Raw genomic sequence first — 25,601 nt, forward strand, 5'->3', positions numbered from 1 at the left:
CCACCGTGCTGAAGGCTAAAGAACACCACTGCCACCACCAACCGTGGCCGAATGCCTCCGTGAACCCACAGCCCACTCATGAGATTTGCCGGGATGTGTATAAAATGTCCAAGTTATAGTCACAGCTCAGTTTGGAAGCTGGAACTCTGCAATGTCTGAAGGGACTGAGGAAGCCCTGCCTAGTTCTCTTTTCTCAGGAGACCAGCTGTGTAGGGAGGGGTCATGGCGAGAGGGGTGCTGGGTGAGGGGCAGCAGTGGCCACATGGGGTGCTGGGGTGGCTGGTGGCTCCCTCCCCTGGAAGCGCTGATGAAAACAGCCCTCGATTCTCTGCACTTGTGCTGGGTGTTCCCCTGGCCCTGGTGTGTCCCTTTTTTTTTTTGTTGAGACAGAGTCTCACTCTATCATCCAGGCTGGAGTGCAGTGGCTGGATCTCAGCTCACTGCAAGCTCCGCCTCCCGGGTTCACGCCATTCTCCTGCCTCAGCCTCCAGAGTAGCTGGGACTACAGGCGCCCGCCACCTCGCCTGGCTAGTTTTTTGTATTTTTTAGTAGAGACGGGGTTTCACCGTGTTAACCAGGATGGTCTCGATCTCCTGACCTCGTGATCCACCCGTCTCGGCCTCCCAAAGTGCTGGGATTACCGGCTTGAGCCACCGCACCCGGCTGTGTGTCCTTTTTTATTTTTTTATTTTTTATTATTTTTTTAAGATAATGGGAACTTTCCATCAAAGACACTGAAAGGACAGCTGGCCCCTGGTATGGGGGCTGAGGCTGCATCTGTAGAAGGAAGGGAAGACTCTGATTGGGTGGTTGGGACCCAGTTCTGGCCATTTCCTCTTTTATTTTGGGACATTCTGCTTGGCCTTGGCCTTCTTTAACGGGTCTACAATTCAGGGATGAACTATGATGGGAACCTCTCAGGGAAAGTGCTGTGAGAAGCTGCGGCAAAGGGTGCAGGGGACATGACTGGGGATCGGGGACCTGTCATCCTTGTGCTCAGGCCAGGGCTGTTCTGGCAGGGAGGGGATTGAGGTGCAGGCTTGGGAAAGCAGTGTGTGGCTTCTCAGGCCCTTCCAGGGTGCCATGCATGGGAGGGGCTTAACTTGGAGTATAAGTGCATGGAAGGGTCAGGGCTGCCTGGCAGGAGCAAGGGTGAGGTGGATGTGGTCTCCATGGGTGGGACCTGCTTTGGAGGGCTATGCATTTGGGCTCCTCTCTCTTGTATGCATCAAAGACCTGTTTTCAAGTGGATTAAATTTTGTCATATATCTTCTAGGCAAAGATACTTTCCTGATATTTCAAATATCAGCAGCTTCCAGGACTGGGGGCATAGGAGTGAGCTGATGATAGAGCCGGCTATGTGGGAATCAGCACAGAGCACAGGCCGGGCGTGATGAGTGCCCTGCAGGTAGTGAAGGTCTTCCAAGAGCTTGCTTTAGCTAAGCCAACCCAAGTAAGATACGCTGCATCTCTCCCGTGCATCAGGAATGTGGTGTGCGTGATGGCCTAGCACTCGGGGCCAGCATGGGCCTCTGCTCCTCAGACCTAGACTCAGTGTCCTGGCCCATCCCCCCTCAAGACCTCTGCTCATGGGCTCTTGGCCCTGCAGATGTCTGCCCTGTGACTCTGGGGGCCTCTCTTGCTTTGTCCCAGACCTGGAGCACATGGACCCGGCAGGAGAACCTTCCAATGCTCAGTAGCGCCAAAGTGCCTTGTATCCACAGACCACACTCTCCTGAACAGCCTCGGGTAGCAGCTGGCGTCCTCTGTTGTACTTTCCTACTTCATGTAACCTTCACGCAGGCCCTAGGAAGCCAATTGGATTTCCTTATTATACAGACAAAGAAACCAAGGCCGGGAGGTGTGCGTTCGCTCACCCAGAGTGACATCCCTGCAGAGTGGAAAGGGCAGGAGGAGGTCGTCCTGGACTCGGCGCTTGTGTGAACCTTTCCAACTCATCAGGTTTGCAACAATGACCCTTCACTGAATGAAACTATCAGAAGTCGCTACTAGTGACAAGTTCTGAAAACGCCACCGTGAGCAACAGGCTTGAGAGGGTAGCAGGAATTCCCTTCAAATGCAGAAGCTGGCACTCGGGCAGCAGTGAGGCATGTGGGAGGGACCACGTTGCCATCTGCCCGCATTAGACTGGCACAGTGCCCGCCTCAGGAGGCACTTGATAAACGCTTCCTTGTTTGCATTGTTGCCTGGGGCTGTCTAAGCGGAAGTGCGGTAAAGATCCAGGACACACGAGACCAGAGATTTCCAGTAGAGGAGGTGGATGTCAGAGAGAGAGAGGGGCTATGGCCATAACTGGGTTTTCACTCTAGAAATAACCATTTCATACCATGGCTGAGTGCTAGATCTTTGAGCCTTATCTACCCAAGGCTCTGTCATCACAATCCCTCTTCAGTACTGTGATGCATACTCTTTTTGGTTCATGTCAGCAAGAGAAATGTAAAATTAAGGCATTGAGAAGAAATGTACAATTGAGGCGTTGAGGAAAATTCTGGATTTTCCATGGACGGAGTGACCATGAAATTCTTGAGCAACGGAAACAAACTGAAAGTGATATGAGCAAAATGTCCCCACACAGAATTTTTTCCTACAACAATAAAATGTGGTTAAATAAATGCAGTATTAAAAGTCACGTTGCAGACTGGCCACGGCGATGGAAATGACCTGAAAGCCTCCGTGCTGGCCGTGAAGGGAACCGGTGTCCCTGTCGCCAGGCCTCAGAGGGCAGAGGGGAGGGCAGGTGCCTTCGCCTCACTTTTCACTTTTCATCTTACTGCTTTCACGAGGAATACGTACGTACACCGGGACCCTGTGGTCGTGAGAATGAAGGAATCCTAAAGCCTGGTAGAGATTTTAGCTTCTGAACTGTCTCAGGGTGAGTGGGGCTCCATGTCTCATCCCGTTGCTGCGATGACCACAGGGCCACACTACCGCACGGCTTCCCCTCCCACACCTGTCCCTCCTGACGGCTGACGGGTGTCAGGCGTTTCCAGACTTTCCATACAACATGGCTGAGTTCAGGAGAGACCTCCCAGCCTTTGTGTCGGATGTTTTCCAGTGATGATTTTGGCAGATCGGAGGTCCCTGTGTCCTCCTGGAGCCTTTTCATGCCGAACTCTTCACCGTGAATTATAATTTCCTGCTCACTCGCTTCTTTCCCCATGACTTAGAGAGTCATGACACGGAGCGAGGGGAGGGACGAGGTCTGTGTCTCAGGTGAGACTCTCACTGCTGGGCACGGGGGCTCGGGAATCTTGTTGAACGCACGGACGAATCGTCGTGGCCAGAGTGTGTTTTGAAAGGAAGAATCTGGGTAGGGTGAAGATAACATCTGAGTTGTTTCCTCAGCTCAGCCACTTTGTATCTGGGGAAAGATGTGGATTTTGGTTTTTTCATTTAAAAAATTTGAATAACAACATCTGCTTTGCATATTTCATAGTGTGCTTGGAGGATCCAAGAAAAGTGCTTTGAAATGCAGGAGCCCTTTCTGGAGCAGAGCAGGTGTGGTGGGTGGAAATAGCGTGAGTGTGGATTCCAGGAGCCCAGGGCTTAGAGTTGGCTCCTTCCAGGCACTGCGTTTTAGGAGGGGTGGATAGTAAATGGTCGATCCTCACTGCTGGTAGAATCTGTACTTGCAAATTTGCCTGCTCACTAAAATTTATTTATAATTCCGAAGTCAGTACTTGCAGAGCTTTTGAGGACGTGCACAGAGGGGAGAAAAAAATGGAGTCGTCAGACGTGTGTGTTTTTCCGAAACATGTTCCCACTGAGATTGAACAAGGCCACGCTGCCTTCTTGCTTCAGGGCTCAGGCTGTGAACAAGTATCCTTTTCATGGTCACATGTCTTGTGTTCAAAACAGGCCAAGCGCGGTGCTGATGTGCTGTCTGATGTCCTAAACACAAGGGGCGGGGAGGCCCTCCCGTGAGAACACGCATGTGAGATGAGCTTCGCTCTGGTTTGAGTGACGATACCGCCGGCCCAGAGTCAGTGCCTCTTAAATCAGGTGCCTTTCAACAGGAACACGCACAAAACGAGGCTACATCTTGGTCCATTGACAAAAATGTGACTGGAGGCTCGCAGGAACCTAGCCCCGTGTGTCCTGTGCAGCAGCGGTTCAGGATTCACTAATTCATTTGTGGCAGCTTTCTCAACTGTACCTGCTGTGAGCAGTGAGAAACCATGGTACGTGGGAATGCCCGGCCAAAGACAGCCCCTCAAAATATTCCCTTACGCCCTATTATTTTTCTGACCCTCCAGAAATAAACATACACATACAAATCTAATTAAGGCCAGGCACCGTGGCTCACACCTGTAATCCCAGTACTGTGGGAGGCCGAGGCAGGCAGATCAAGAGGTCAGGAGATCGAGACCATCCTGGCTAACACGGTGAAACCCCATCTCTACTAAAAATACAAAAAATTAGCCAGGCATGGCAGCGGGCACCTGTAGTCCCAGCTACCCGGGAGGCAGAGCTTGCAGTGAGCCAAGATCGCGTCATTGCACTCCAGCCTGGTGACAGAGCAAGACTCCATTGCAAAAAAAACCAAAAAAACCAACCAAACAAAAAAAATGTATTAAATCCTGAGGGGAGAATAGTTGGAGGACGAAGGAGAAGCATCTATTTTGCTGCTATCCCTCCTGACACTGCACAAGTCACCTCCTTCCCGCCGTTGCCCTGTCCCTCTAGCTGGGCAGCGTGTCACGTCTTGTTTCTGTAATTTTATGGAAGTGCCATTTGATGGAGGTTTCTGTGGTGGTGGAAATGTTCTTCTGTGGGCTGTCCACTACTACAGCCACTGACCACGTGTGGCCACTGAGCACTTACCATGTGGCTTGTGTGTCTGATGAACTACATTTTACATTTCACTTAATTTTGATGTGTTTAAATCTAATTTGCCATGGTTGGCTGGTGGCTGCTGTTTTGGACAGTGTGGATTTCTACGATTGGTCCCTGGTGAATGGTCTGTGATTGGGGTGAGCCATGGACTCAGCCAGCTTGTCCCAGCTCTCCCAGGAGAGTTTGTCTCATCTGAGGAGGTGCTGTGGGCTCAGGCTGGACACGGGAGCCGCCAGTCTGGCACAGAGGGGAGGGAGGCAGGGCTGTTCACCGGGGGCGCTTCCCATCCTTTGTTTCCCTGCTTCTCCTGATCCCTGGAGCTCCTTCATCTGATTCCAAGGACCCTGAGGCAGGTGCCTGTAGTGCCCGGGGGTGGGGTGGGGGGGAGGGCAGGTATTTTCTGCCAGGCCCCTCCTGCAAGTTCTGCAGTCCTGGTTGGGCCCTGCTCTCTGGGAACTGACCCCCCTCTGGCACCTTCTGCTCCAAGACGACCACTGACCCACCCACCCAGAAGTGCCTCCCTCTAAAGTGACCCCTCCCGTCTCTCACTCTTGGCCTCTCCCGCAGGGCTGCTGGCCTCGGCTTGCTGGTAGAGCATTTGATAAAAGGACTCTTTTATCCCAAACGAAAACTCACTTGAGAAGTTTTCAGACTTTTGACCAAGGAAAGTGGAGCATTGTGGGTGCTCGGGGGTGGACAGGCCTCTGGCAGCTGTGGGATGCTCTGTCTGCGCGGCCGTGGGGTGCTCTGTCCGCGCGGCCGTGGGGTGCTCTGTCTGCGCGGCTGTGGGATGCTCTGTCCGTGCGGCTGTGGGATGCTCTGTCCGTGCGGCTGTGGGATGCTCTGCATGGCTGTGGGATGCTCTGCATGGCTGTGGGATGCTCTGCATGGCTGTGGGATGCTCTGCATGGCTGTGGGGTGCTCTGTCCGTGCGGCTGTGGGATGCTCTGTCCGTGCGGCTGTGGGATGCTCTGTCCGTGCGGCTGTGGGATGCTCTGCATGGCTGTGGGATGCTCTGCATGGCTGTGGGATGCTCTGCATGGCTGTGGGATGCTCTGCATGGCTGTGGGATGCTCTGTCCGTGTGGCTGTGGGATGCTCTGTCCGTGTGGCTGTGGGATGCTCTGCATGGCTGTGGGATGCTCTGCATGGCTGTGGGATGCTCTGCATGGCTGTGGGATGCTCTGCATGGCTGTGGGATGCTCTGCATGGCTGTGGGATGCTCTGTCCGTGCGGCTGTGGGATGCTCTGCATGGCTGTGGGATGCTCTGCATGGCTGTGGGATGCTCTGCATGGCTGTGGGATGCTCTGCATGGCTGTGGGATGCTCTGCATGGCTGTGGGATGCTCTGTCCGTGCGGCTGTGGGAGGAAACTGAAGTCAGAGATAGGTGGTCAGGCTTGCCCAGTGGGGGGGAAAAAATAGCTGAACTTGATGGTGTGTTTAATGCGTCCCTGACATTTTGCCACACACTGTCTCATTTAACCAGCACAGCTGACTGGGAAGGAGCCGCCAAAGCCACCTCCACTTCGTGAACAAGTGGCTGAGGCAAATCCCCCAACCTGCCCACCATCCCCACATCAGAAAGTGAAGGTGTTGGGTCCACGTCCAGGTCCTGGTCCCAGAGGGCTTTCTCCCTGAAGGGAGGTGAGTGCCCTGAGCAGGCCTCACGCTTCCCCAGGTACAATAAGAAGACGCTCGGCGTCTGGCACACGCGTTTCCCGTGAAGTTCAGTGACATCAGGAGAGAATTGTTTGGATCTTCCAGCCAAGGCTCTATAGCCTCGGATTTCCATCCAGTGTTGATACCAGGTTTTGACATTCCATTGTTCCTGCTACAGATCTCCCTCCATGTTTCCTGAAAGGTCCATCTCAGCCGCCTCACTGCCTCTGTGACGTCAATACCGGAGAGAAGGTGGTGGAATCCACCACAGGAAATGGGAACCAGGTCATTTCTCCATATTTAATTAACAGAATTTCTCCTCTCATTTATTGCCAGCAAAAGAACAGGGTTGGTAATGAATAGAGTTGCACAGTTATTTTTTGGAGGGGAATAAAGTGGCAACTGGTCTAGACTAAGAACCTGCATCTCCTGGTATCTGCTCCAACTGTGGGAAACGGCCAAGCTGTGCAGCCGTGCCCCTCAGCAGGGAGGACAGAGCCCTTCTCAGCCCTTCTCCCTGTCTGGCGCCAGAGTTTCTGGATCAGAAAAGGCAGCTATTATGATGTGTAATTCTGTAAATCATTACAAAAATGCTGTTTTTTATAATATATTGAGCTGGTATTGAAGGTACTGAGTACCCTTCAGACTGGTCTGATGTCCTTCCTTTCCCCAGGTAATTGCAGAACCCAGGTATAGATGGATGCAACGGTGGTAACAGCAGGTTTTATCCTCTCCTGTGTGGTTCAGGAATGACCTCACCTCAAAGGGAGGACTGTAGATAACACTGTCTTTTCTATCCTGGGACCCTACCGGCCTCCATTCAGGTCGAGCTGCCTCACATCTGTGCCTGTGTTGTGCACTAGAAACTAACAGTCTTTGCTTTGCTATTTGGACTTCTATATATGGAAAAAGATTCCTTTGTTCTTTTCCTTGGGCATACATTTGGCAGCCTACATGCTGGGTGATGTTCTAAATATTTAACAACCAGCAGGCCCGGGACCAACCAGCCAGGAAGGGTGACTGCAGTGAGCACCCAGGGGTATGAAGCTTGCAGCAGCCTCCCTGCCCAGGGCTCCCTGACCCTACTGAAGACAGCAGGGAAAGCTTAAGTTTTATTCAGAGTTCACAGTATTTTCTGTAGTGCAGTGATGCTTATTTTTTCCCCAGTGGTTCAGAAGTTAAGGACCCATTCCCAGGAGAAAGGTACGCACACACTCCATTTTGCTTGCAATTGGAAGGACTCACAGACTGGCTGAAGCTCTCAGTATCAAAAAGCACTTTCTCTGAAGTGGGAGATCCACAAAACCAAGTCCTAGCACCCCCTTGCAGGCGCTGGCATCCATAGGGGTGGAGTCCCAGAGAACAATGACCTTTCACCATTCCTAAGAGCTGCAGGAAAGGCGTGATACTTTATTTTCAAAATTTTTGGTAACTTTTAATTTTGATAGAGTTTCAATCTTAAGGAAAAGCTAATAAACAGCCAGAACAGTCTAATACATTTCCATATGTCCTTTAGCTAGGTTCAACTATTATTGACCTTTTACACCATTTGCCTATCACTCTGTCTGTGTACACACACACACACACACACACACACACACACACACACACACTTTTCAAGCCACCCGAGATTAAGTCAAGCCCCTTTATCAAAGTGTGCATTTGGTAAGATCAAAATGTTCTTTTACGTTTATGCAACTTAACGATCAAAATTGGGAATGTTAACATTTGGCTCAGTTATGTTTTCTAATCCAGTGGTTCTCAAGGTGAGGTCCCCAGATCTGTGGCAGCATCTCTTGGAAGCTTTTTGGCCATGGAGACCCCTTGTGAATGGAAGCCTTGGTGATGGGGCCCAACAGCCTTCCCTCTACACGCTTCCAGGTGATTCTGACACAGCTAGGGTTGTGGAATTGCTAATGTTATCAAGCGACTCAATAACATCAGTCCTAGGTATTTTTTTTTTCCTATCCAGGATTTAATCCAGGAATCCACATAGCATTTAGTTGTCATGGCTCTTTAATTTTCTTCAACCTGGGACGGTTCTTCCCCTTTTCTGGGTCTTTCTTGATCTTGAAGTGTTTGAAGAAGACAGGCCCATCCTTCGGCAGACTGCTCCTTAATTTGGATTTGTCTGGTGTTGTGCATGATGGGATTCGAGCCATGAACCTGGGGTGGGACTGTCACTGAAGCCACACTGCATTGCTTCTGGGCTGCACTTCAGGGGCCACGTGACGTTGGTTGCTCCAGCATTGGTGACATCAGCTTTGATCCTGTGATTAGTGTGGTGTCTATTATGTTTCTTTGTTGAAAATTTTATTCTAATTAGTAATTTGTGGGGACATACACTGAGACTATGGAAATATCCTATTCTTCTTTTAGCATCTACTGGTGGTTCCCTAACTTCATCATTTCTTCTATGTTATTTAGATATTATAGTAAGTATTACTGATATGTAAGATATAACAAAATATAATATAGAGATAGGCATAGGCATTTTTTTAAATAAGGGAGACCTTTCTCTTCTCCCTCATTTATTATTTATTTACATCTATATAGTCTTTTTTTTTTTTTATTTTTGAGATGGAGTTTCACTCTGTCGCCCAGGCTAGAGTACAGTGGCACAATCTCAAGTCACTGCAACCCCAGCTGACCGGGTTCAAGCAATTCTCCTGCCTCAGCCTCCTGAGTACTTGGGGTTACAGGTGCCCACGACTTTGCCCAGCTCATTTTTTTGTATTTTTAGTAGAGACAGGGTTTCACCACGTTGGCCAGGGTGGTCTTGAACACCTGACCTCAAGTGATCCACCCACACTGGCCTCCGCAAGTGCTAGGATTAGAGGCGTGAGCCACTGTGCCCGGTCCAGTCTGTTTCATTCTCATTTTATTCAGTGGGTTATATATAATCCAGTAGAATTATCTTTCATTTTGATGCTTATGTTGTTCCAGATTTGGCCGCTGGGGAAGCGATGGGACATTGTGTCATAGGACGTTATCATCCGATGAGCTTGTGGCCCCAGGTCATAGGCAGCCAGCAATCGGAGCTAAGCGTGTACAGTTCTGAGAAACCTGGACCTTGACCTTAGAAAAAGAGATTCTGGCTAATAAAGCTGGGAGCGCAGAGCGTCTTCAGTGCCCTCAGATCTTCTGTCTGACAGTGCCTGCCCAGTTCCCACACCCGTGCCCCTCCCCAGAACATTGCCCCACCCTTTGGTGGCTCCGCCCACTCCAGGGCTGCCCCTGCCCTCTGGCTGCTGCCCCCGCCCTCTGGCTGCTGCCCCTGCCCTCTGGCTGCTGCCCCTGCTCTTCCCAGTGGCTCCATCCGTAGAGCTGCTCCACTCCAGAGGAGTGCCTTCTTCCCTTGAATGTCCAGAAGCGGCAACTTGAATTAGGTATCGCTCCCTTCCCAGCCTGATGTTCCTCTTCCATGAACTCGCTCAGCTAATGGTGTACCCAGCTGCCCAAGCTAGAACCCTGGGCTCATTTAGACTCTTTCCTCGTGTTCAAACTCCATGTTATGAGGCACGTGATATTCAAAGTCCTGGAAGCGTTAATGCCACTCTGGGTGGAAATGGTAATTCTAGCCAGAATTACCTTGAAGTATCATTTATTACCTGCCGCAGGCGGCCTTTGTGGAATGCAAGTCTCTGCTCGCTTTGCCCCTCTGTTGAGAGCTTTTGTCTTCCCAGATGTAACAAGGCAGACAATTCTGAAGTCTGACAGAGGTCATTGCAACAGTGGAAAGCTGTTGCGCCCTGAGTGCAAATCTTGGGATAGTCCTTGTGTCTTGTTAGATTCTGGTGAGTGGTTATGTAGCAGCTGAATTGTTAACTTGAATTGTTTTGACAATTCAAATTAAAACTCTATGTATTGCGTATCTTATCATCATGAAGTTGAGTGTCTAAATCTGTTTATGAAGAAAAGCAAAGCCCTTTTCTGCATTTATTGAAAGTCTTGTTTTACTATTTCCAAGATTTCTTGAAGGGTAACTTTGAGCAGTAAATGCTTGTGTTAGAAATCTATTTTTCGTAAAGTGTTTGTCGTAGAAAAAAGAGTTAATTTAAATGTAAACTTGTGTTTGTCATCAGAGGCAGGTTTTACTGAACAACTGTGTGATGATTCACTCAGCATCCTTGGCCCCAGGAGGTTAGTTTCTTCCTCCTCTGCTGTCTGGTTTCCTCCATGATTAGGCAGCCTCAGGACTCCTTATGGACATGTGTGTAATAAACCTTGTGGCTTCTGCTGATTTGTTTCCTTGAAAAATACATGCAAATTTAAGGTCGGCTTCATCCTATCAATCCCTCCATCTTCTTAGTACCTTTCACATCTTTTCTCTTCCCACAGCTGCTGTCTTATTTTTTTTTCCCTCTGGCTGTGGCCATTCCACTGGTTTCCTAGTCAGTCTCTCAGCACCCGGTGTGCCATGCTCATCCCACCCCTGACGACCTCCCTCTGCCGCAAGTGGCCTCTGTGGAATGCAAGTCTCTGCTCGCTTTGCACCTCTGTTGAGAGCTCTTCGTGTCTTCCCGGATGGAACAAGGCAGGTTGCCTCGGTTGACAGCGACGCCCACGCTGGGCTTCCTAGCCTCGTTTTGTGTCTCTTTCCAGCACTCCCGCTACTCTGTCCACCCTGAACTGCTCATAGCTGCCCAGCACAGCGTCCTCCTCTTTCCTCTCTTCTCTGGTTCTGTTCAGGTCACCCCTCCCCTCCCCTTTTTGGCCTGGTGAATGCCTGTTGTCCGACTCCACCACCTCCAGGCCAAGCCAGGCTCTCAAGCAGCTACCAATGGTGTCCCTCTCTGCCCTCTCTTTTTGGACACCCACCTCTGTTACGTCATGCGTCCGACCAGACTTTAATTACTTGTTTACGTTAACTATTTCCTAGTAGGCTGTTAGCAACTTGAGAGATTGTCTCTGTCTTTTAATCATCTTTTCCCACCTCGATTACTACCTGGCACACAGCAGATGTTCAACAAGGCTTTGCTGGATGATAACTTAATGATTCCCTAGCATGACGGAAAGAGGTTACATAACAGAATGGAACACAGAAGAGTGTCAGCTAATGACAGCTGCTAGGAAATCAGCTACTTTAAATAGACTCTAAAACATCCATTCCCTCCCTTCAGGGAGGGCCTCACCTGAGTAGACTGCCTCCTTGTTCTGTGACTTATTTGTTTTTATGATTCAGCTACTTTTAAGTAGTTTATAATTACCACCACTAAACTTGAGCCCGTTGTTGTCGTTTTGTTGGTTTTTCATGGACAATTTGCTACAATTTGAATCTGAAATGTGTTTGTAAGCCTTTAGGCAATCTCTTTCCGGAGTCATGTTTGGAAGTATGAGACTGGCCTCCCATGAAAAGTCTAGTTAGAAATAATGTTTTCCATGAGTTCACAATTTTTGGCCTCATTAATGACTAAAATAAACCATTGAAAGTGCTCAATTTGAAGTGGGTCTTGAAGAAAGACGTGAAGTTAGGAATGAAAATAAGATTGTCCAGACATGACAGTAAAATGCATAAAAAGAAGCAAACAGAACCAGCAGGAAGAACATGAGATCTTAAAAGGAAGGCAAGGAGGAAGACCAAAAGTCTTAGAGGACATCATCAGCATGGGGTAGACGCCCAAGGGTCTTTCTTGGGTGGGTGCAAATAGAGCCATAGAAAGTTTCAGCAAAGAGATCATTCACACACCGGCAAGCACCACACAATGCACTGCAACACAGTCGGGCCATGCACGTGGGCTGTGCTTTGGAAGCATCCAGACGTCCGTGCAGGTGTTTGTTCTCTTGACAGTGTGCCCTGAATGGCAGTAAGCAGACAAGGACATTTTGCGTGGAACAGCATCTGGTATAGAACAAACTGTTTTGATGCTTTGATCTGTCCCATGCTCTCTTCTCTTTGGATGGTGACCTGCATCACAATCAGAAGCTTCTAAAGTTAGTAAAAATAATAATAATAATAAATTAAAAACAGTGGAGAAACATTTATTAAACTCCCATCATTTCATACGTGGTATGCTCCACAAATCCGTACCTTAACACCAGAGCTGTGTTGTTGAAGGTTTTTTGTGTAGGCATTTACTCTAGCACACTATTGGTTCTTAGGAAAAACAGTTTAGATGCATAGAATCACAGAAATAAGGTTTAGGTAGTTCACTTAAAAGTGATTCAACTTCCTTAGTTTACATTCAAGGACATCCTCTGTCTGACCTTAAATTTTCTTCCTGCCTTTCTTCCTCTGTCCCTCTTTTTTTTTTTTTTTTTTTTTTTGCGACAGCATCTCACTCTATCACCCAGGCTGGAGTGCAGTGGTGCGATCTCAGCTCACTGCAACCTCCACCTCCCAGGTTCAAGCAATTCTCCTGCCTCAGCCTCCCGAGTAGCTGGGACTACAGGCATGTGCCACCACGCCTGGCTAATTTTTTGTATTTTTAGTAGAGATAAGTTTTCGCTGTGTTAGCCAGGATGGTCTCGATCTCTTGACCTCATGATCTGCCCTCCTTGGCCTCCCAAAGTGCTGGGATTACAGGCGTGGGCCCCTGCGCCGGCCCCTCCCTCCCTCCCTCCCTCTTGACTGACATCTGTTTATGCTGCGTGTGTTTCCTGCACAAGCTCCACCTCCCATGTGGCTTTTGGATCATGTTCTTTTCCTCTTCCTGCTCCGTAAACTCTTCGTGGAGGATTTTCATCCATTTTTCAGGTATTGTCCGCACACTGTTAACCCCCAAGACTGTTTTTCAAGCCTAGACATGTTTCCTGAGGGCCAGATCCCTGAAAACCTACTAGAAATCTCCACTTAAATGTTTCACTGGCACCTCAAACTCAACATGCTCCAAGATGGACTTGTCATCTCTCTTCCACCTTACCTTCATTGATGCCTCTGATAAGCTGTTCTATGTCTTCCCATCTGATGGCATCACCATTTTCCTAGATTCCTTCAACTTCCCTTTCACCCTGTGCTTCCAAGTTCTTTGTGTGATTCTTAAGTCTGACCTTGCACCAGACTTGTCCTATGCCTTCCCATCGTAACCCACACTAGGCCGGGGGTCTCCCCACAACCCTCCTCCCTCCAGTCTACTTTCTTCATGGTCCTACATTTCTCAACTGGCTACCAGTTGTGTATACAATAAATCTCAGACCCCCTTATTCTGCCTTATTCTGGTGGACAATGTCCCTTTCAAGTGGACCCCATCCTACTCTTGGTTTACCTCCCTCTGCCGCATCCCATATATCCTTCACCCCAGCCATACAAACCTTTCAAGCCCCCATATCATCTTGTCCTTCCATGGTCCTGAAATTTTCACATATGTTCATTGGGCCAGTAATACCCCTTTATTCTTTCTTATTTTGGCAGACTTTTACCCATAAGATGTACTTCTTTTTGCACTGGAATTTGTCAGTGAGCAAATGTTTAATCACTTACTAAGAAGGTAAGTTTGGATGTGAGTTCCTTAACTTTTCTGAGGCTCATTTTCCTCACCTTTAAGATGGCAATGATAACAATATGCACACGGATATTCATCACATTCATGATGAGTGCCTGTGTTCCAGGGAGGAATCGTGCCAGCCCTTGCTCTTGAAGGGCTCAGGTGAGTGGGAAGAAGTGGGGAGGCACAGACATTGAGAACAGAGCATCTACAGTGTGGCAGGTCAGGAACACAGGCTGTGGATGACCATCTGGAGGGTTGGGAAAGGCTTTGTTAAAGGGGTATTGGTTTCATGGAGGGGACTCAGGACGATCGTGATAACTGGCAGGTTTTAAACATTTATGTGCTGGGTGTTATACTACGTGTTTTACATGCATAATTTCACTTAGTGCCCAGAAAATCCCTTTGAAGTAGATACTTGTTATTATCCTCTCAGATTTGGGGGGTGGGGGTGTTTTGGGAATCCTTCTAAAGGAAGTCACAACTAAGCTAAGACCTGAAGGCTGAAAGGGCTCGGTGGTTGAGTCTGTTCCATAAGATGGTATCTCGTAAGAGGTTGTGCTGAGACCTAGATAGAGTGAGGAACTCAAAGCATGACCTGCTCAAGACTCATCCTTGCATGGAGATTGGAGGGAAAAGGGTGAAAGGAGAGCAGGACATGAGATAAGGACAGTAAGTAGGCAAGGATCAGGCCATGAAGGACCTTGTGTATTGCGTGAAAAGTAAGCCATTGCAGGAAAACATACCAGCCTTCCCACTAGATGGAGCACAGTGGCTACAGTGTGGCTACTAGATGGGTGGGTGAATGGATGGGTGTGTGGGTGGGCAGATGGATGAATGTGTGGCTGGATGGATAAATGGTGGATGTGTGGGTGAATGGATGGGTGGATGAATGGGTGGATAGGTGGGTGGTATGAGGATATGTGGATGGATGGATGGATGAATGGGTGAATGTGTAGATGGATGAATGGGTGGGTAGGTGTATTAATGAATGAATGGATGGGTGGGTGGATGTGTGGATGAATGGATGGGTGTGTGGGTGGGCAGATGGATGAATGTGTGGCTGGATGGATAAATGGTGGATGTGTGGGTGAATGGATGGGCGGATGAATGGGTGGATAGATGGGTGGTATGAGGATATGTGGATGGATGGATGGGTAGATGGATGGATGAATGGGTGAATGTGTGGATGGATGAATGGGTGAATGTGTAGATGGATGAATGGTGGGTGGGTGTATGGATGAATGAATGGATGGGTGGGTGGATGTGTGGATGAATGGGTAAGTGGGTGGGTGAAACAGATGGATGGAGATGTGGATAAATGGATGGATGGATGGATAGGTGGGTAGATGGTTGAATGGATGGATGAGTGGGTAGATGTATGGATGGATGGATGGATGAGTGGCAGATAGATGTGTGGATGGATGGATGGGTAGATGGATGGATGAATGGGTGAATGTGTAGATGGATGAATGGGTGAATGTGTAGATGGATGAATGGTGGGTGGGTGTATGGATGAATGAATGGATGGGTGGGTGGATGTGTGGATGAATGGGTAAGTGGGTGGGTGAAACAGATGGATGGAGATGTGGATAAATGGATGGATGGATGGATAGGTGGGTAGATGGTTGAATGGATGGATGAGTGGGTAGATGTATGGATGGATGGATGGATGAGTGGCAGATAGATGTGTGTATAGATGGATGGATTGATGAGTGGATAGATGGATGGGTGGATGAATGGATGAGTGAGTGGGTAGGTGGGTGGATGTGTGGATGTAGGAATGCATTGGTGGGTAGGTGGATGTGTGGATAGATGGATGAATAGGTGGGTGGATGTGTGGATGAATGGATGGATGAGTAAGTGGGTAAGTGGGTGGGTGGGTGGGTGGGTGGATGGATGGATGGATGTGTGAATGGGTGCATGGATGGATGAGTGGATGAGTAGGTAGATAGATGAATGAATGGGTAGATGGGTGGATGTGTGGATGTATGGATGGGTGGGTGAGTGGGTGGTTGTGTAGATGAATGGATGGGTGGTGGGTGGGTGAGTGGATGTGTGGATGGATGGGTGGGTTGGTGGGTGGATCGATGGATGATGGATAGGTGAATGGATGGATGGGTGGGTAGATGTGAGTGGGGAGGTTGGGAACAGAGCCAGGAGGCTGAAGGCAGAAGCTAGGTGAAAAGACTGCTGTAAGAACAGGTGGATAGATCAGTGGTCTTATATGGGGAAAACAATTGGGATGGAGGGAAGTGATCAGAATTTAGAAATACTTAGAAACCAAATTAACAGGATTTGGTGATTGGTTGAGTGTGAGGAGATTGAGGGAAGAGCCAGGAGTGACTCTGCAGCCAAAGAGGGCAGAAAGATTTAAAACAGAGCCCTGAGGACAGTGACCGGGAGGCCATGGTGGAAGAAAGGAACTGACTGAAGAGTTAAACGAGTGAACTTTTGACATGGAAACGCTGTGGGGGTTGGGGAGGCCTGCACAGAGAGTGCATGGAGCAGCACAGAGGCTCTTGGCCACAATTTTTATGAAATGTCTTATAGTATTAGTGGCATGGAGTGAACAGGTCAGAGTTCTCCCTTTTCCTTAAAACTGAAGAGTCATTGCTGCTTCAGATTCCAAACTCGGGCTCTTTCCTGAGTCCACACGAGTAACTGGCCGTCCAGCATGGAGATGCTGGCTTAGGTGATGGTTTCTGCTCAAGGGGATGGAGCTGTGATGCCACTTCCGTCCTGCTTTGCTCTCTGGTCACTTGGAAGTCTTCATTTTGTCTTTTCTGGGATTCGAGAGGGGATATTATAATCACTAAATACCAAAGCCTTGTCATTTAATGTAGTCCCAATATTTTGAAAGTTCTGTTTTAAAGATAACAGTTTTCCTTGCTCCCATTAATAGTCTCTTGAAAATCTGGGATTTGATTAGGGAAAAGATCACTTATGTATTAACACAACATAAGGATATACATTATTAATGAAAATGAATGCAAAGCCGAGGTTATTCAGGGACTCCTTGGTCTCTGGGGCTGGTTTACAGCAAAATTGAGATGCTCCCTGCTCACGTCCAGCTGGACCCTCTGAATTTCTTGCTTTACCTCCCCACACCTTCCCCTGTAATCTGAGCCCTCACCCACTCTGGGTGTTTGGCACGGAGACCAGGGTTTACACCTCGATTCCTGCTACCTATTGGGTGTATTCTGCTGAATGTTCTAAAATTTAGGCAGTCTACACTAAGTGTGTCCAAACGGGCATTCATTTCCTTGGTGTGTTGGTTCAGTGGAGAACGTGGCTGGAGGCTCCTCTGCACTCCTGCCCATCCCACTCGGCACCCCTGCTCCTCACTGCTTCGCTGCCCCACCTCCAGCCCAGGGCATCACCCTCCAGCTGACGTCTCGGCGTGGACTCCGAGGATGTGGTGGTGAATCGGAGCCGCTTGCTACCTGTGAGATCTTGAGCAACTTTGTGATTTCCGAGTCCAGAGCCGTGACCTGTGTGTTGGGACAGAGCAGCCTCAGCCTCCTGTGCTGGGGAGGCTGCTCCACACTGAGAGGGACAGGGGCTGGCCTCATGCTCAGTGCTCTAGTGAGGAAGGAAAGCTCTTTAGTAGCATCCTCTGCCTTCTGGATCCTTCCTCTTCCTCTTTTTGCTGTCGTGGTGTCAATGTGGGTGCTCGCTGTCTCTGGTCTGGTGCACGGCTGTCCTCTCTTCCAGAGGCACTACTTAAAGCAGGAAGCTGAACACCTGCCTTCCCTACATACAAACATTTCCTTTCAGAAGATGTCATTTCAGAGCCTGACCTCAACCTACCTGGTGTCTTCTCTTTCCCTCTCCCTGCCCTCCCATGACTGAGCACACGCGTACACTTTATGCAGGACCTGGAGCTGCCCAGATGCATAGAAGCGCAGGCCCCTTTACCTCCTCCGAAAGGCCTTCTTCTCCTTCTGCCCTGTGCACGGGGTAGGAGGCCCAGCCCCTGCCCTCCAGGCCTGGCTATAGGATGTTTAACTAACCTATGATTCTCCTAAAAGCCTGGGAGCTTCTGAGGATGACAAATGTGTCCTTAAATACTGAGCACCTGCCTGCCCAGTCCTATGGAATTCCCTCCAGGTCATCTCATTTTCCCCATTTCACAGATGGGGAGACTCCATTGCCCAGAGACTGAGCAGCATTCTCAAGGCCAGTTAAGTAGCAAGTGCTGACGCCAAGATACTGTTCCTCAACTGGGGCCCCTTTACGTTCCGGCTGGAACGAGCTCGCCATTCGCAGGGGAGCCATAGCCGCCGCGGGGGTGCCCCGAACACCTCCCAGCGCAGATGGAGCTCCCAGGGCACCAGGGACCCCACCTGCTGGGACCATGCAGCTGGAGGCTCTGGTCGCTACCCCGACCCCCAGGCTGCTGGGTTCACCTCAAGTCTCTGCTTGGAACCAATGCACAGGAGGCCTCGGCCTTCCCTCAACTTCCCACACCCCCAGGGAAGAGAGGTCCACAAGTTCCCAAGGTGTGGTCCCAGGCCAACCTCACCTGCCTCCCCTGGAGCTGTGTGGACATGGGAGGACAGGTCCCACATTGGCCCAGGGACTGCCACCTCCTGCTTCTGCCCTGGAGAGACCCCCCCATCTACCAGGACCAGTCTGTGGGACTCAGAAAATCCACACCACGAGGAGGCATCACCCCTGGGATCGGGAAAAGGCCCTGCTTCCAGCACAGGTTCTGTCTTGGCTCTTTATCTTCTGGAGTCTTCACTGTGGGGACAGTGGCTGGTACCTTGTGGGTGCCCTGGGAAGAGGCTCACATAAGGAACTGGGGAGACCCCACGACAGCTGAGCTGAGGGCATGGGAGCCATCTTGGCCCCAGCTGAGTTTGACGCCCAAGACTCTGGCTGAGCTCCATAGCAGCCTCATGGAACCTGCCCCCGACCCACCTGGCAAAGCTGCTCCTGAATTCAGACCCACAGATGCTTGGGGGCCGTGCTGGTTTCAGTTTCTAGGCTTTGGGGCAACCAGTGCGCTGCCATAGAGAGCCGACACCCCCACAAGCCAGAAACCTGGGAGGATCTTCACAGGCCTCTGGGGTTCTGACACGCACCCAGTTCAGAGAACTGTTTCCTTTGCACCATTCATTTATCCCTCCACTCTGGAGATTTTGGGGCTGAGTCCTGTGCCTGTTGGGCTCCCGGCCTCCTCCGACTTTTCACAGGCTCCTTCCCTTTAAGGGCTGATGCTCCCTGGGGCTCCCCGGTGTCCAGCTTTTAGCAATCTCACTGCCATCACTGCTGCTGCCATCGCCCCTCTGGGGACAGCTCTCGGGGACACCCGGCAGCCCACCACCTTCCTGTCCTGATAGGGGAGGGGCTTGGGGCCAGGCAGCTTTTTGGAGAGTAACTGGGTCAACAGGTTGGAAGGCGAGGTGGCTGGAGCGCTTGGCCTCGCGGGCAGGAGGAGGCTGAGCAGCCAGGAGCATGGCTCTGAGGTCACCCACCTGGGTTCCCCACCTTGGCTGGGCACTGACCCAGTTGGTGACTTAGGCCCACCTCACTCCCTCTTCTTTCAAATGGTGATAACTGTGGAACTTTCTAGAGGGCTGTTGCAGGGATGACATCAGCTGGGTTTGCGAGCAGTTAGCGGAGTCCCTGCCCAGGGCCAGCACCAGCCCCGGCTGTGGTTGTGGCAGTCCGTGTGAATGGCTGGCTTGGCCACCAGTAACAGTGTGCCTGGGAGACCTGCACGTCTTAGTCAGTTGAACCAATGATTTTAGTAGAGCTGGTTACACAAGAGGTGGTTTCTGGAGAAGGGCTGCACTCACTGGCAGACTTAAGCGTCTCTTGCATTCAGGACCTGGGCGGAGGCAGAGACCTGTGGAGGGTCCTGTTTCTACCAGCTCTTCGACTCACAGCCCTGCTAATCCCGGACTCACTGTTTGGGGCTCTGTGAGCTGCTGCCTGGCCAAGTCATGGCCTCTGTGGTCCTCTGCTCTGGGCTGAGCTGCAGACTCAGGAGGTCTGGGATGGCTGGCTGGAGTTGGGAGCGGGGGCCCATCCTCCTCTCCCCCCATACACATCCCCCCACCTGAATTCGGCTTATGTAACGTGACTGGCGCAGTCTCTCTCTGTGGGAAAGGAGCCCACAGCCTCCAATTAACCCAATTAGAAGTCATTACAGGCGATCCTGACCTCCCCCTAACTCTTGGATTAGCATAATGAGCCTGTATGGTCGCCAATTATAAACACATTCTCCGTGGATTCGTATTTCTCTAAATCGCACTTCCCTGTTGATGACAAGTTGTCTTCAGAACAGTTCCCTCTACACAGAAATTTTTTTTCCTGTTTCTTCCAATATTCAATCTACTTCCCACCTGGAGAAAGGCACGTTGCTGGACGTCTGGTTCTTTTCCTGTGCTTAGAGATTCTGTAATTCTATGTTTTTGAAGTTTGGCACTTAGCAGTAGGTCACTGGGAGGGACGCATGACTTAGCTAGGGCTTGTGTTATGAAAATGACATTTTCTTGGGCACAATTTCTGTGTGTGGCACGGTGGTTGGTTTGTGTGAGGACTGGGCTTTCTGAGCCTCTTGTTCCTTCTCCTGCTGTCTTCCTGGGCATGAGGAGCCTCGCTCTCCCCGCACGCTGTCGAGGCTTATCAGCCCAGTGCTGTGGGCACCCTGGAAGAAAGTGCCATGTGATACGTGCAGTCGGCTGGGTGCCCCATGCTGTTTCCCGCTTTCCCTCCAGCCTCTGTAGAGATGGGTGAGTTAGGCATTCGCAGCCCTTTCTGAGGTATAATGGAGCCACTGGTGGAGGCTTTTGTTGGGGAGGGGTCAGAGGGAGGTGGATGGTGTTTCCCTTCCTCCCTTCCTCTTTTCCTTGGAACCCCATAGCAGGGGTGGGACATTTCCAAGGCTGGCAAGACCCTTTTGAGAGATGAGTGTGCCTCTTGGGTGTGGAGGGCAGGGAGGTGGCAGGGATTCAGGTGGCCCGAGGGGTGAGGAGGAAGGGAATGGCCTTCACAGACCCAACCCGCTGATGCCTGCACACTGCCAGTTGCCCTTGGAGAACATGGATCTGCTGGGAAGCATCTCAAGGCATGGAAGCAGGGAGGCAGTTTCTGCAGCTGTGGAGCCCCTGGACCAGAAGCACGGAGAAATTCCACAGCCCGCGTAGCATAAGTGAAAGAAACCTTGACTGCTCAGCTCCGTTTGGATGTTCATGGACATCTCGGCTCCTCTTGTCCAAAGCAGAGCTCCTTGCTTTCCTCTCCAAGCCTGCCCCCTGCAGCTCTCCCTACCTGTGCTGAAGGCCACTGCATCTTTTCAGTTGCTCAGACCAGACCCTGCCTTATTCCATCCAAAGGTCTTGTTGGTTCTACCTTCAGGATCTATTCAGAACCCACCCCTCCCCACCTCCCCACCTCCCCATCCCCACCACCCTACTCTAAGCCCCTAACCACACCCTCTCTTGCCTAAATGACCAGCATGCTAGCTGGTCTCTCCGTCTTCTTCCTTGTCTCTTCCTCCTATAGCCTCTTAATAACACTGAAGCGAGGGAGATCCATTGAAAATGTCACTCAGGGCTCTGCTCTGCTCAAAACTCACCAATGCCTCCACCCTATTTCACTGAGAGAAGAGCCCAAAGCCCTTACCATGGCCAGCAAGACTCCATGTGTTTTCACTCTCCGTAGGCCACCTCTTTGCCCTCATCTACTACTTTCTCCAGGCTCTCTCATCTCTAGCCTCTGGTCTCTCTGCAGCTCCCCAGACCTTCCAGGAATGCCCCTACTCTGGGTCCTTTGCCCTGGCTGCCCACTTTGCTGGGAGCATCCTTTTGCAAACATCTACATGTGTGCCCCTCACCACCTCCCTCACCTCCTCCCAGTACATCCACACACATGCCCCTCACCTCCTCCTGCTACATCCACACGCGTGCCCCTCACCTCCTCCTGCTACATCCACACGCGTGCCCCTCACCTCCTCCTGCTACATCCACATGCATGCCCCTCACCTCCTCCTGCTACATCCACACGCGTGCCCCTCACCTCCTCCTGGCACATCCACACGTGTGCCCCCTCACCTCCTCCTGCTACATCCACACGCGTGCTCCTCACCACCTCCTGCTACATCCACACGCGTGCCCCTCACCTCCTCCTGGCACATCCACACGCGTGCCCCTCACCTCCTCCTGCTACATCCACACGCGTGCCCCTCACCTCCTCCTGCTACATCCACACGCGTGCCCCTCACCTCCTTCTGCTACCTCCACACGCGTGCCCCTCACCTCCTCCTGGTACATCCACACGCACGCTCCCTCACCTCCTCCAAGTCTTTGCTCAATCATTGCCTTCTCAAGGAGGCACCTCAACCACTCTCCTCAGAAGTAGGGTGGGCGTGGTGGCTCATGCCTGTAATCTCAGCACTTTGGGAGGCCAAGGTGGGCCAATCACTTGAGGTCAGGAGTTTGTGACCAGCCTGGCCAACATGGTGAAACCCTGTCTCTACTGAAAATACAAAAATTACCCAGGCATGGTGGCACGTGCCTATAATTCCAGCTACTCAGGAGGCTGAGGCAGGGGAATCACTCGAACCTGGGAGGCAGAGGTTGCAGTGAGCTGAGATTGTGCCACTGCACTCCAGCCTGGGCAACAGAGCAAGACTTTGTCTTAAAGAAAAAAAAAAAAGTGATGCCAGTGTTCCCCCTTCACTCTTAGTCCTTACCTTGCTGAATTTTCCCTGCAGCCTTTATTGCCTTCTAGCAGACTATGTAATTCATTTACTGATAGTGTTTATTACGCATCTGTCCCGGACACTAGACTCTAATCTCTACAAGGGCAGGCCTTTCATCTCCCTTGCTTTCAGATGTGTCCATCCTAAGTAACTACACAGTGCCTGGCATGTGATGGTGTGTAGTAGGCATCTGTCAACTAAAGGAAGGAATATGAAAAATTGTTCCATAGGTGGGTCTTGCTTTTCAGCTCTCATGTTCTCAAGATCTCGTCTTAAATGAGGTTCAGGAAAATATGCTTGATATCTTGAGCCAAGTCATGTGGCTCAGAGTGTGGCAGTGGCATCCCATAAGGTTTCAGGGATTGGGGGCAGCTATGGACACCGGTGGAGTTGAGCATAGGGTGGGTACCGGTGTCCTGGGGCAGCCACAACAAAGGCCTGCAAACAAGGTGGCTTAAACAATAGAAATTTATCATCTCAGCCTGGAGCTGAAGGTTCAGAACCGAGGTGTCAGCTGGGTTGGTTCCTCCTGGAGGCTCTGAGCAAGAGTCTGTTCCAGGCCTTGCCCCTGGCATCTGGTGATAGCTGGCTGTCCTGGGCATCTCTTGGTTTGTAGACACATCACTCTGTCTCTGCCTCTGTCTTCACCTGGCCATCTTCCTGTGTGTCTGTCTTCACATGGGGCTCCTCTCTGTCTTACACATTATGGTGATGATATCATCACCAAAATCAATGCATTTAGCTTTAATTCAATTCCTTTTAAGTTTGTGTCAAAATTTTGTCCGTTGTTACAGTCATGTCCTCTGTAGGTGTTCTTTTCCTGGTCCAGAATAATCTCCTAGATTTGGAATAATGCTTCACCCCTTTTTTTTTTTTTTGGCCTTTCTTGATATTTTTGAGGAGGTCAGGCCAGTTATTTTGCAGACTGCAGAATACCAAAGAAGTGATGTTGTGTTCTTCTCAGTGCACCCTATCAGGAGGCACAAAATATCTATTTGTTCCAACATTAGTGATGTTAGCTTGGTAAATTGATTAAGGTGGTGTCTGCCAGGTTTCTCCGCTGTAAAGTGACTCTTAATTTTTAGATGACGTGGCCCTGCACGTGACACTGAGTAGGTCATAGTGATGTTGGCAGTTTGAATGCCAGTGAGCCTCTCTCCTGTTATCCTTCACTCTCTTTATTTGGAATTATTGAAAGCTCTGGGCTGGGGGACAAGATGGAGGTAGATATGATTAAGGTGAGTGAAAGGCAAGGCTATTTTTGAAGTTTCCACTGAACTCTACATCCACAAAACACCATCTTAGGATGAAATCCCTAGTGCAGGTCAGCCTGCTTTTTAATCCCACTTGTGACACAGACAACTCAAAGTAGGACGTTGCTGGCCACGTGAACTTGTCAGGCTGTGCCTCTGTGTGTGTGTGTGTGTGTGTGTGTGCGTGTGTTATCCCAATAGTTATCCCAATGGGTATGAGTTATCCCAATGGGTGTGTGTGTGTGTGTGTGTGTGTGTGTGTGTGTGTGTGTGTGCGCGCGCCATGCTCATGTTTTCCTCCCACATCCCAGCTTGGTTATGATGGTTTCACATAGTCTGAGAGGTCAGTGCTCTTGGAGGCAGCAGGAGGCAGGCCTGAACACACAGTGGCTTGCCTCATTTACCCTCACATCCTCCATCTTCATGTCTTTTGCCTCTAGTGCCTTTTCTTGCATCCCTGTAGCCCAACTCACTGCAGAGTGACCTCACTAGGCCTCACTCAGGTTAAGCTCTGCCTCTCCTGGCGTCTTCACTTGCCTGCAGGACTCTGGTACCTAGTGATGCTGTCTGCATGGAATTTGTGTTTGGAGGGCACCAGAATAAATTAGTGCCCCCTTTTTAAATTTTAAGTTTTTAAATTGTGGTAAAATAGATATAAAAATTTGCCATTTTAAACATTTTTAAGTGTACAGTTCCATGGCATTAAGCACACTCACATTGCTGCTCAACCATCAGCAACACCCAATGCCAGAACTCTTCATCTCCCAAATGGAAACTCTCTCCCCCAACCCCTGCGCCTACCACTCTACTTTCTGTCTCTAGAAATTTGACTACTCTAGGGTAATACAAGGGGAATCACATAATATTTGTTCCTTTGTGTCTCCCTTCTTTCACTCAGCATAATGTCTTCAAGGTTTGTCCATGTTGTAGCACGTGTCAATTTCATTTCTTTTTAAGGCTGAATTATATTCCATTATATGTACATAGTGCATTTTGTCTATGTAGTCATCTGTTGATGAATGCCTGGGTTGCTTCTGCGTTTTGGCTAGTGCAAAAAATGCTGCTGTGAACTTGAGCATACAGATACCTGTTCAAGCTTGTGCTTTCTCTTCATTTGAATACGTACCCAGAAGCAGAATTGTTGGATCCTATGGTAACTCCCTTTTTTAATGTTTAGAGAAACCACTAAACTGTTTTCTGTGGCAGCTGTACCACTTTACATTTCCACCAGCAGTGCACAGGGTTCCCATTCCTCCACATCCTCACCAACACTTGTTATTATTTTTTTCTTTTTTTACAATAGTTATCCTAATGGGTATGAGGTAGTATCTCATTGTGTGTTTTTTTTTGTTTTTTGTTTTTTGTTTTTTTTGAGACAGAGTCTTGCTCTGTCGCCCTGGCTGGAGTGCAGTGATGAGATCTTGGCTCACTACAAGCTCCGCCTCCTGGTTTCACACCATTCTCCTGCCTTAGCCTCCCCAGTAGCTGGGACTACAGGTGCCCATGACCATGCCCAGCTTGTAATTTTAGTAGTGACAGGGTTTCACTGTGTTAGCCAGGATGATCTCCATCTCCCGACCTCATTTCCATAATGATTAGTGATGTTGAGCATCTTTTCATGTGTACAATCCCTTTTTAAGAATATAAATTTATCTTTTTTTTTTGGTGGGTGGGGATGGGTATTGCTT

This window comes from Macaca mulatta, chromosome 17 (assembly GCF_049350105.2).
Source record: "Macaca mulatta isolate MMU2019108-1 chromosome 17, T2T-MMU8v2.0, whole genome shotgun sequence".
Classification (NCBI taxonomy): Eukaryota; Metazoa; Chordata; class Mammalia; order Primates; family Cercopithecidae; genus Macaca; species Macaca mulatta.